The sequence below is a fragment of the Trichechus manatus genome, unplaced genomic scaffold (genome assembly GCF_000243295.1).
Source record: "Trichechus manatus latirostris isolate Lorelei unplaced genomic scaffold, TriManLat1.0 scaffold00039, whole genome shotgun sequence".
Classification (NCBI taxonomy): Eukaryota; Metazoa; Chordata; class Mammalia; order Sirenia; family Trichechidae; genus Trichechus; species Trichechus manatus.
This window is the reverse complement of record NW_004443975.1, coordinates 18,609,313-18,616,763: the sequence shown is the minus strand read 5'-3', so window position 1 is coordinate 18,616,763 and position 7,451 is coordinate 18,609,313.

Sequence of the window (7,451 nt, the reverse complement as noted above, 5' to 3'; positions counted from 1 at the left end):
AGACAATAGATGACCGAAAACCTAAAGCAGTTAATGATCAAGACCACCCTAGTTAATGATCAGCTTAATGACCCTAGATCACCAGGGAAGATCACCTCAGAAGACAGGGGTAGACAAATGTGTACTCTTGTTTATTATTTAGCTCCAAATCTTCGTATTGAATCGTGACTGTTTTGTAATTATTAATACACTTACCCTCGTGGTGTAGTGGTTAAGAGCTTGGCTGTGAACCAAAACGTCGGCAGTTTGGATCCAGCAGCCGCAACTTGGAAACCCTATGGGGCGGTTCTGCTCTGTTCTGTAGGGCCGCTGTGAGTTGGAACTGACTCCACGGCAGTGGGGCTGGGTTTGGTTTTTAGGCATATATAGGAAGCCTATGTCAATCCAAGTCGCTTGGAAGCCATTCTTGACTTATTCCAACTTCATACTAAAAGCTCCATTTCCTGATAACATTGTTCAGTGGTCAACTTGTCTTTCGTTGATATCAACTGACAGTGTGGAACTTTACTGGAATCCTGTGATCCTGGAAAACAGCAAAAGGTTAAGGAATCCCCCTACCCTTTTGTGTTCAGGAAAGGCTTACTGCACCCTTCACCTTAAGACGTAGATAAAACTCGCTGATCCCCCCTCTGATTTATGTATGACAAGGCCAGACATAGACCCTCCAAATTCCAGTACACTGTCTCATAAATGATTAGTGAACTTCTTGTCCCACTGATCAGTTGGGACAAAATCCTTGTCAACCAAACTTGTGGTTAAGCTTCTCTCCTTCCCGCAGGTCCCTGATCTTTGGCCAGTATACAGGTCCTAGCTCACAGCCCTTCCTGGGAATAGTCCCGGAGAGAAGAATGGCGTTGGGGATGCAGTGGGAATTAAAGTGAGAATTACCTAGAGGATGGAATGCTGCGCTAAAGTTACACAGGATTTTCTGTCAGGCTGTATAGAGTACGTAAAGACTGTTGTGGAGTATTTATCATAGAAACACTCTAACAAAGAAGTTCAACAGTTTCTTTGAGAGGTTTGGGATGAGCTAACTTGGAAATTCACTTGGTACTTCAGGCACTGGTGTCACTAGAGAGATGGGGGCAGGGCTGGAGGGGCGGGCGGTGGCGTGGAGCTCGTCCCCGCTGGGGGTGGGGTGAGGCTGGGAAGCCCTGCCCACCACGGGAAGGGTAGGCCGTCCAGCCCTGCCCACCTCTGGCCAGAAGGGACAAGAGGTGGGTGTGACACCATGAGTTACCTCACTCTGTGACACCAGCCCTCCTGACGCCACTGACTTCATGTTCCTAAACTGAGGAACGGAGAATGGGGCTCACTTGCATAAAGGCAATCAGTGATTCTCTAATGAAGATCAGATTTTAGTATTGGTTGATTACAGGGACAAGAACTGAATTTATTTGTAAGTGGACTTTGGGCAATGTATTTGTAAATGGACTTTTGTAAGATGGTGCTCTTGAAATTTTGCTGTCTGAAGGAGTAAGTTTACATACCTTCATGTTGCACGTATCTGAAGATTACAACATTAATTGGATACTGGTAACTGTGAAGTTACCACGTGTCTGTCAGTTTGTGGTACTGTGGGGGCTTGTGTGTTGCTGTGATGCTGGAAGCTATGCCACCAGTGTTCAAATACCAGCAGGGTCACCCGTGATGGACAGGTTTCAGCTGAGCTTCCAGACTAAGACAGACTAGGAAGAAGGACCTGGGGTGGGGCGGCCTACTTCTGAAAAAAAATTACTCAGTGAAAACCTTATGAATAGCAGCGGAACATTGTCTGAGTGGAGGGTCAGCAAAAAAGAGGAAGACGCTCAGCGAGATGGATTGACACAGTGGCTCAACAGCGGGCTCAAGCGCAGCAACGATCACGAGGGTGGTGCAGGACCGGGCAGTGTTTCTTTCTGTTTACACAGGGTCGCTATGAGTCGGAACTGACTCGATGGCACCTAACAGCAACAGTGGAAGTTTTACTTCTAATATCTACACCTCTGCCTTTTCAGGTCATAAGCTACTGAGTAACTCCATTCAAAGTAACTGCCATACAAGTGATTTAAATACAGATGGCTATAGTGACTGTCTAGGAGCCTGGTGGCGCAATGGTTAAGCGCTCAGGCTGCTAACCAAAAGGTCGGCAGTTGGAATCCACCAGCCACTCCTTGGAAACCCTATGTGCAGTTCTTATCTGTCCTATAGGGTTGCTATGAGTCGGAATTGACTTGACAGTGATGGGTTATGGGTTATAGTGAATATCTAGCAGGAAGAACTTCTAAGTTTAGTTACAGATAACTACCAAAAATACAAATGGATGTTTGTAGCTGTTTCTTCTCATTTTGAGTCGTGCCAAATCAGCAAATGAAGGACCCAAAAGCTTGAGGAGGCGACTCTTCCCCAGTCCTGTTTTCAGTGCCTTCCAACCTGAGGGGCTCATCGTCCAGCACTATACTAGACACTGGTCTGCTCCTAGCATAAGGTTTTCACTGGCTAATTTGTTTTCGGAAGTAGACTGCCATGTCTTTCTTCCTAGTCTGTCTTAGTCTGGAAGCTCAGCTGGATGCCCCTGCTGGTATTCAAAATACCAGTGGCAGAGCCTCCAGCATCATAGCAATATGCAAGCCAACACAGTACAACAAACTCACAGATGCGTATATGCCTGACTACTGTTGGCCAAAAATATATGGCCAATGATATTCAGACATATATGTACTCAAATCATGAACAGGGCCTCCACACACACACATACACACACACAAATAAATAAATAAGAAAACACTTTGTCTTTACTTGCCTCGTACACTGAGGCAACCGCAACGCACACCTTTGCCTACTGATTGCTGGCATGACTACCAGACCATGTCCAGCTGCCAACGAGGCTACTAGAAAATTTCTGAAAAGAGAAAAGGCTTAAAAATTTACCTGTAGCCTGTCCATCTTTGAACAGATGTCAGTCATTCATAATGAAGAATTTTTGATGCATGTGATTTTTTTCGGTAATAGATATTTGTATCAAGAGTTGCTGCATTTCTTTTTTTTAAGGGTCACTTTCTCTCTAAAGACATCGTGGTCCCCCTCTTCATGTAGAATTAATCACTTCTCATTTTATGTCCCTATTTTATCGTGTGCATACTTCTGTTATAGAATCTGTAACACTTTATTATCCTTGCTAATTTACATGTCTGTCTCTATCCCCCCACTCACTGCAATCCCTACCTTCTGTATCTCCAATGCCTGGCTTACAGTAAGTGATTAAATAAATGTCCCTGAATAAATCAAGGAATTATTGGCCCATTCTTTTCTAAACAAGGCGTGAAGACAGACCTTTGCCTTAAATACTTTTTCTCCAAGTGTCTAATTGGAATTATTTAAACTTTTGCTGGAGGATCTTTAAGGCTTTGTTGATTACCTGATCAGGCTCTGTGGTGCAGATGAACTGGAAGTGGCAAAGTAAACCTGTCTAGTGCAGTTCACTTGAGAATGGAAGACCTCATGAGCTTTAGGACCTCGCCTAAGTGTTGTAACAGACACAGGTTTGAAGGAGGCTTGCTAGGATATAAGCTGCTGTCAGAACCCAAGATATGCCTTTACAAACCCCCTGTTGCTGATTTGCTGCTAAGCCAGTGATAGCTGATTAAAACAGCAATAACTTGCTCAGTAAATTTTTATCTGAGCTCCTGGGGCCCTATTCCTCCCAATTCTGTTCGTGATATTTTATTTCCTTTTTGGTTTTCAGTTGGACTTTAATCCAGATTAGAGCTCTGCTTTTCCTCCATCATACTGGCCACTTCTTGTAAATCCCATTTCAATTTGACCTGCAACTTCTATTTTCAGTTCTTTCTCTTTGAACAGCTTTCAGTACCTCCTACAAATGGCATGAGCTGAGCCAGGTGCCTGACTCGTTTCTCTCTCTGTCCCTCCTAAATGAAAACTGGTTGTTATAAGTGATCTTTAGTATAGTGAGCGTGTACATAAACACTTGAATCTTACATCGGGCTCATCAAATGCTAGGCTTAGAGAGTCAGGTTCTTGACAATGCTGTAAAGATGAAGGCAAGAGTTAACTCATATTTGAAAAGCTCTTTAAAAAATATCTTGAGATAGAAAAATGCAGTTTAGTGGAGTTTTGTCCATCCTAGGTATATTCCACCACCACCATCAGCTGCTGTCAAGTTGATTCCTACTCTTGGTGACCCCATGTGTGTCAGAGTAGAACTATGCTTCATAGAGGTTTTTTAAAAAATTATTTTATTTTTGTTGTTGTTGAGAATATACACAGCAGAACATACACCAGTTCAACACTTCCTACATGTACAGTTCAGTGACATGGATTAGATTCTTTGAGCTGTGCAAACATTCTCACCCTCCTTTTCTGAGTTGTTCCTCTCCCATTAATATAAATGCACTGCCCTCCAAGGTTTCTGTCTAATCTTTTAGGTTGCTGTTGTCAATTTGATCCCATATAGATAGTTCTTAAAAGAGCATAATGCTCAAGGCAGTCATTCTTTACTATTTAAGCTAAACTATTAATTTGGTTTCAGGGAGACTTTAGGGGATATTTTTGGTTTAGGGTTTAAAGTTTATCTCAGGGCAGTGGTTTTGGGGATTCGTCCAGCTTCCATGGCTCCAGAAAATCTGGATTTCATGAGATTTGAAATTCTGTTCTGCATTTTCCCCCTTCTGATCGGGATTTTTCTATAGAATCTTTGATCAAAAAGTTCAGTAATGGCAGCCAGACACCATCTAGTTCTTCTGATCTCATGGCAAAGGAGGCAGTTGTTCACAGAGGCCATTAGCCATACATTCCATCCCCTCCTCCTATTCCTGACTTTCCTTCTTTCTTTGTTGCTCCAGGTGAATAGAGACCAATTGCTGTGCCTTGGATGGCTGCTTGCAACCTTTTAAGACCCCAGGCATTTTGCAGTGAACCAGGAGTAGAACAGAAGAGCTAAACACGTTATTAGGCCAGTTAACTGGGATGTCCCATGAAACCATGACCCTAAACCTCCAAACCAAGGAACCAAATCCCATGACATGTTTGGCTGTCTTCCTAGAACTTTCAGTGTCTGCTTTTGGACGTAGATCACCAGGCCTTTCTTTAGAGGAGCCACTGGGTGGACTTGAACCTCCAACCTTTTGTTTAGCAGCTGAACACGTTAACAGTTTGTACCACCCAGGGAGTCCTCAGGTCTTTTACTTGTTCCTTTCTCCCAGCATCTGAATTCATATTTCTTGATATTTAATGTTCTGCCTTGCTTATGGCTTTTGCTTACTGGCTGACCCCATGCAGGATGAAGTCTCCTGTGTGGAATGGCACATATCTTATACCTAATTCTTCCATTTGTAGGGGGAAAATAACCCAAGACCAAGATTACAAACATTCAGTTTCAACCTTGATGCTATGGCCCCCATTTTCCATAGGATGGCTCCAGGTTCTCAAACTTAATACCTGAGGGCGCTGAGATACTGCTGGGAGACAAATGAGTACACTTTAGTCCAAGTGATTGCCAGTGAGAGCTTTATGTCTTTGACGCCAGGCAAGAAAAAGATTACCATATCACATATATTTAACGATTGGAAAATCAGAACCATTGGTAAAGAACAATAACAACAATAAGAATTAACAACGGCATAGCAGTTACTACTCTCCAGGTACCATTCTAAGTGTTTTAAATATTATATTTCTTCTCCGTGAGTCTCGCAACAACACTCCAAGTTAGGCGTCAGTATGATTCTCATTTGCAAGATGAGGAAATGGAATCACAGAAAGGTATGTTGCCCAAGTCACACAGCTAGTAATATGGTGTTAGGAATTGAATCCAGCAGGTCTGGCACCCACATTCCTATCAATTCTGGTCATATGTAGTCTTGTATTTATTTCCAGTCTTCTCCCTCTCATTTTCTCAAAAACTAGGTGAAAATAACTGTATGAACTCTGGACCAAGTTCTTAGGAAAATGTTATTACCCATACCCTGGTTTTCTATGAAAACTGGCCTAACAATCCATGAGTACCCTTAGTAGTGGCACATTTCACCCGAGGAATTTTAAATTCAGTGACGACTAAGTTGAGGCATCCCAATTCAATGTCACATGCTTCCCCTTGCATACAGAAGTGAGTGGCTTAGGATGAAAAATTTCACCATCCAAAAGAATATTCAGGCTGTGACATATCCCTATTGCCAGAACCAGGATTTGTCATCCATCATCACGCTAGGTGAAAACACTTTTATTGCAAGAAAAAGAAAATCTGTCATTTCTTTCCTGCTTGGAGTCCAAGGGGCAGATCACATAGAATTTGTCATCCAGAAGTCTGCATTTGGTTGCATTTGTCCTCCACCATACCTGTTTGGGGCTCTGGAATGTTAATGGAGAAGAACAGGGGACGCTAACTTTGTTAAAATTTTAGGAGCCCCCGTGACATTTTCTGGGAGAGTTATCTCCAACTGCTGATCCCTCTTTTTCTAAATTAATTTGTAGAATATACTGGTCTTCAAGAAACTAAACAAAATTGGTATATATAATGTGGCACAGACTTTGGAAATTAGCAAAGGTAAAATCTCTGGGAAACATTTATTCCTTGTAATATCCTTGAAAAGCCTCCACGAGGTCATCTCAGATGTCCTGAGTCCTTGTTTCCTTGTTTGTCCGGGGACAACTGGAGCAGTATCATGGAATGTGAATTTCCAGAAGGGGTAGTGTGCAGTATCTTATAAATCCTCTTACAGAATATGCTCCATCATATTTATTCCTCTCAGTTTCAAAGATATGGGAGGAATGAAAGGCCTGGTAATAATTAAAGTTGACAGTGTTTTAAAGTACTACAGATGTTGCTGTGAGTCGAAATCAACTTGACAGCACTGGGCTGGTTGGTTGGTTTGGTTGTTTGTTTTAAATAGATGTAATTGTTTCCTGTTTCAGGTAGAATTCCTTTTCCCCTGGAAAACTTGTACGTGCTGTCGATCAGTCACGTACACTTAGTGGTATTCTGCTGAAACTCGGAGAGTTTCAACTCATTTTTCACTATTGCAGTTCTTTCACATGATTTAACTTGAAATCAGTGCCCTAAAACACTTCAGTTCAGATAGAGATGCTCGCTAAGGAAAGTAAGATTAAAATCTCTAATGACAAAAGGAACTCTATACTAAAGATCACTTACAACAGCCAGTCTGCAAAATACCCTAACTTCATCGGCCCCTTCTCTCTTAGAGTTCTGAATCTATATATTCAGAATTGTAATTTATAAAAATTCATGCAGCTAGAACATCAGTGAGTTGTTCTCTTTTGTTGTTCACTATGTCAGAATATAAAAACCTGTGAGAAAAGACTGTGTGGACGGCTTTACTTTGTGTCAGATATCTGCGGGTTCCTCTGTCTACTAAGCTGTTGATAATCACATTTTCATATTTATAATAATATGAAGCAAGGATTTATGTTCAGGATAATAACTCCAAGATTAGATGGCT